This window comes from Eumetopias jubatus, unplaced genomic scaffold (genome assembly GCF_037043125.1).
Source record: "Eumetopias jubatus isolate StellerSeaLion01/CBP00866 unplaced genomic scaffold, mEumJub1_p1.0 scaffold_14, whole genome shotgun sequence".
In the NCBI taxonomy this organism is placed as follows: domain Eukaryota; kingdom Metazoa; phylum Chordata; class Mammalia; order Carnivora; family Otariidae; genus Eumetopias; species Eumetopias jubatus.
This window is the reverse complement of record NW_028274820.1, coordinates 4,360,620-4,365,472: the sequence shown is the minus strand read 5'-3', so window position 1 is coordinate 4,365,472 and position 4,853 is coordinate 4,360,620. Positions and strand designations below refer to the sequence as shown.

The 4,853-nt window shown below is 38.7% G+C and overlaps 1 non-coding gene across 1 annotated transcript; it reads right to left on the bottom strand.

Moving 5' to 3' along the window:
- Positions 1-2,133: 2,133 nt before the first annotated feature.
- LOC114213716 (small nucleolar RNA SNORA7) lies at positions 2,134-2,270 on the bottom strand. The gene has a single exon (XR_003610258.1). It is a non-coding gene; the product is annotated as a small nucleolar RNA SNORA7 (small nucleolar RNA).
- Positions 2,271-4,853: the final 2,583 nt, after the last annotated feature.

The following is a 4,853-nucleotide window of genomic DNA, read 5'->3' as shown; positions in this document are numbered from 1 at the left end:
AAGTTTTTATTTAAGTTCCAGTTAGCTCATATGCAATGTAATATTATTTCAGGTGTACCATATATTGGTTCAACACTTCAATACATCACCTGTTGCTCATCACGACCGGTGCCCTCCTTCCTCCCCATCACCAACTCTCCTCATCCCTCCACCTCCTCCCCTCCGGTGACCAGCAGTGTGTTCTCTAGAGTTAAGAGTCTGTGTCCTGGTTTGTCCCTTTCTCTTTTCTCACCCTATGTTTGTTTGTTTTGTTTCTTAAATTCCATGTAGGAGTGAAATCATATGGTATATATCTTTCTCTGACTTATTTGGCTTAACATAATACACTTTAGCTCCATCCATGTCCTTGCAGATGGCAAGATGTTATTCTTTTTTTTTAAAGATTTTATTTATTTATTTGAGAGAGAAAGAATGAGAGACAGAGAGCACGAGAGGGAAGAGGGTCAGAGGGAGAAGCAGACCCCCCGCTGAGCAGGGAGCCCGATGTGGGACTCGATCCCGAGACTCCAGGATCATGACCTGAGCCGAAGGCAGTCGCTTAACCAACTGAGCCACCCAGGCGCCCATTCCTTTTTCTTTAATTTATTTTTTTAGAGAAAGAGAGAGCATGCAAGCTGGGGGAGGGGCAGAGTGAGAAAAAGAGAGAGAATCTTAAGCAGGCTCAGCACGGAGCCCAGCGTGGGGCTGGATATCACAACTCTGAGATCATGACCCAAGCTGAAATCAAGAACCAGCTGCTTAACAGCTGAGCCATGCAGGTGCCCCAAGATTTCATTCTTTTTGATGGCTGAATAATAGTCCATTTTATTTCTTTTATCCATTCATCAGTCAGTGGACATTTTGGCTGTTTCCATAATTTGGCTAATGTAGATAATGCTGCTATAAACAAGGGTGTATATATCCCTTTGAATTAGTGTTTTTGTATTCTTTGAGTAATTACCTCCTAGTGCAATTGCTGGATCCTAGGGTAGCTCTATTTGTAACTTTCTGATGAACCTCTGTACTGTTTTCCAGAGCAGCTGCACCAGTTTGCATTCCCACCAACAGTGCATGAGGGTTCCCCTTTCTGCACATCCTCAGGAATGCCTGCCTCTTGTGTTGTTGATTTTAGCCATTCTGATAGGTGCGAGGTAACATCTTTGATTGATTTTTCTCTATAGAACATATTTTAATTGAGAAAAATCTTTGGTAGGTCAGAGTATGTTCTGCTAAGTGGAGAATATTCTAATATTTTTGTGTTAAAAATGGTACATATTTAAGCCTAAATTTTTTTTTTTTAGGCATTATCCTCTTGCCTTTAGTCTCTAGTACTTTCCTTTAGCAAATATTTGTAAAACAGAACTCTAAATAAATCATCTCTTTTTATGAGTCTTCTTTTTTGGTAGTTCTATGGTTTTATTAACACAAATAATGATGTGCACACAAGCTGTCTGTCTAGTCATTTTCTTTGCTATGCAATGGCATTGGGATTGGTAACTCTGATGGCCAGCTAGGCTGCTCTTTTCACAATGGCTTTGTGGTTCTTGGAAGAGACAGTGGGAGCAATCTCTGCACAGTGAGATTTGTTACACAGCAGCAACATTTCAAGCTCCTCGATGTTGTGGACTGGGAACTTCCAGAAACCACTGGGAAGCATGTGCTTTGCATTTTTATTGCTCCCATAACCAATGTTGGGCATCAAAATCTAGCCCTTGAATCTTCTGTGCTTCCTATTGTTGATGCCTCTGGGTTTCTTCCAGTTGCACTTAATTTTGACACATTGGTCTGACTGGTGCTGGGTGAACTTCTTGGTCCTCTTTTTAATGGTCTTGGGTTTCACCAGAGGTCTGAGGGCGACCACGATGCCTTCAAGAAAGAGGCTGAGGGCGCCTGGGTGGCTCAGTTGGTTAAGCGACTGCCTTCAGCTCAGGTCATGATCCTGGAGTCCTGGGATCGAGTCCCACATCGGGCTCCCTGCTCGGCGGGGAGTCTGCTTCTCCCTCTGACCCTCCCCCCTCTCATGTGCTCTCTCTCTCTCTCTCATTCTCACTCTCTCAAAATAAATAATAAATAAATCTTAAAAAAAAAAAAAGAAAGAGGCTGAGATGGTGTCTGGAGAGTCTTGGAGGGGGGCTTTCCTGCTCGGAGCTTGAACATTGTTGCGACGTCTTCCAGTTACAAGCGACTGAGCAAGCTGGGAATGGAATGGGACTCCTGCCAGGCTTGCTTCCCCTCCCATCCCCAAAGCTGGCAGAATGCTAGCCACCCTCCAGGCGCCAGCCTGGGAGGTCACCTTCTCAGGATTCTTTTGAATGTTCTGAGATGGTTCACATTGTGGAACTTCCCCCTTTCATTCCATTCTGGTAGAAAATATGAATGTATCCAAAATAAAAATAAGAGCTCTATTGCAATATTGCTTCTATGTATCTAGGTAATACAAAATACAATTTTAGATATTCAAAATTAAGGCTAGTCTGTTGTTTGGACTCTCCTAATGTAATTGTCCAGGTCTTTGCTTTGCTTTCCATGTTAAGTAAGATACAGTTGCTGGATCGGTGATTACATTGTATCAGCTTCATTTCCAAAAATTCCATGTGTTAAAATATACAATGCTACAGATTTTTAACAATCCACTGTTGAATATTTTTGGTTACAGATTTCCAATTTATCTTGAATGAAATATAACCCAAATTTACTTGGTGACAAACTGAATGGCACTATTGTAGTCCCCTTAGTTTGATTCATAGCCATTCCTTAACCTTAAATCATTTCCGTAATGTGAGTAATGGTGGCACCAAAGATAAAAAGCACTGTCCTGCCCAGGAGTTTTTCCTTTTGTATGCAAATCAATGTCATGATTTTGTAGTTGACTTACAATGACAGTGAATATTTTAAATGTGTATAAACCAATTTCTTAACTTCTTAGAGTTGTATTTATTGACTACTTACATTCCACAACCAATTCCAAGGACAGCTCTGGTTCATAAACTTCATGAGCCTTGCTCTGCTTAGCATTTTACTTTATCAGAATTCGCATTCAGAATATTGCTGTAGATGTGTTATACGAAAACAATGAATCATGGAACACAGCATCAAAAACTAATGATGTACTGTATGGTGACTAACGTAACATAATAAAGTTAAATTAAATTAAAAAAAACCCCAAATACTGCTGCAGACCTGTTAGTTTTGTCTTCACTATTGAATACTTGAACAGGATTTGTGTAAAATTTACCATAATGACAGATATTTCGTTTTTGACAAATTGAATTTCAAAAATTTTACTTTGATTCTAGTTTAAAAAATTGAACCATTATTTGAATTTAAATAATTTAAATACTTTTCTATTTGATTCATATGATGCCATTGAGGTAAAGCTCACATCAGTTATATGTAGGCACAGTACTTCTACTAAGGGGCCAAAACACTGAAAACCTAAGACTTTACTTTTAATTACAGACAAGTTTGTCTTATCTGTAATTAAACTGCAGATAATTGGAATAAATTCCAAAAGGGTCATTTGATCCAAATGGAAAGTCATGTTTCACTGAGTGATATGAAATGCACTTACACATCTTGATTTTTCATCTTCTTGGAATAATTCTTAAATCTTGAAGTAGATGTTGGTGCTTCATCAGATTTTTATCCTCTGGTTTTCTCATGGTGTCTCATGACATTACAGCTCATGTGGTGGTTGGCAAATGTTAACAAATATTTTGTGCAATATATAGTCATCTTTATGTTTATTGAGAAATGCAAGCTAATTATTTAATTTTTCATTAAATGTTTACTTTTAAAAAGTCATTCTTGTCTAAATGCTTTATTATAAAATTCAAAAAGCATTTCACAAATGTATAGCATTTGTGGAATAACATAACTAAGGGTGTTAAGACAAATTAGTGGTCTAGGGATGAGGGAGCGTGGGTGTGGCTTTACAGGCAGAAGAAATCCTAGTAGTGATGACACAGTTCTGTATACTAATTATGGTGATAGTCACATAAAGCCACACACATGATAGGCTTGTATAGAGCTATACGTGCATACATGTGCATGACGCTCATGGAAATGGATAGATCATCACTGGTTCACTTTCACATTTAAAGTTCAACCTGGTCTGCTCGCTGCTTGTGTTACACATCCAGATGGGACCATGACAAATAGATGTCTACAAATCCCCTCGTCACTTATTTTAATGCAACTATCAATAACGGTAGTTCTTCAATAAGCAAATGAAAAATCTAAATTGATTTTACCGAATGAGAGGCAGGGAAGACAGTCACTAGCAAGGACAGCCCTCACATCTATGTTTTGCAGACAAGAGGAGCATGATGGAGGAAACAGCCCATGACACAAGGAAGCGTTCTGACTTGAAGCTGAATGTAGGAACTGGAGAGGTCTTCCGGTTGCCGCACTTAGGGAGGGGGCACACGTGTTCCGTGGGGGCGAAGAAGCATGTGCTTAGAGTTCTGGGTAGCCACAGTCACAAGCACGGCAGAGAATACTAGTTGGCCACATGCCAACTTCATAAGCTTTGAAATTTATCAGGGCTACTTTTATGGCATAATGCATGCTCTATTTTTAGAATATCTTACATGTGCTTGAGAAAAATGCTTATTCTATGTTTCTTCAGTGTAAAATCCTATATAAATCTAATAGTTGGAGAATATCAATTGTATTGTTTAGGACTTTTATAGCGCTACTTATTTTTTCACTGCTTAATCTATCAGTTCTTGAGGGTCATTTGTTACATTATAGTTTGTTAAAATGAGAGGATTCAAATAAAGGTCAAAGCAGAAAACCATTTTTTTGAATAAACCCAGCAGAAAGCAGTATATTAATAAATTCAATAACTGATTCTCTGAAAATAGAACAAA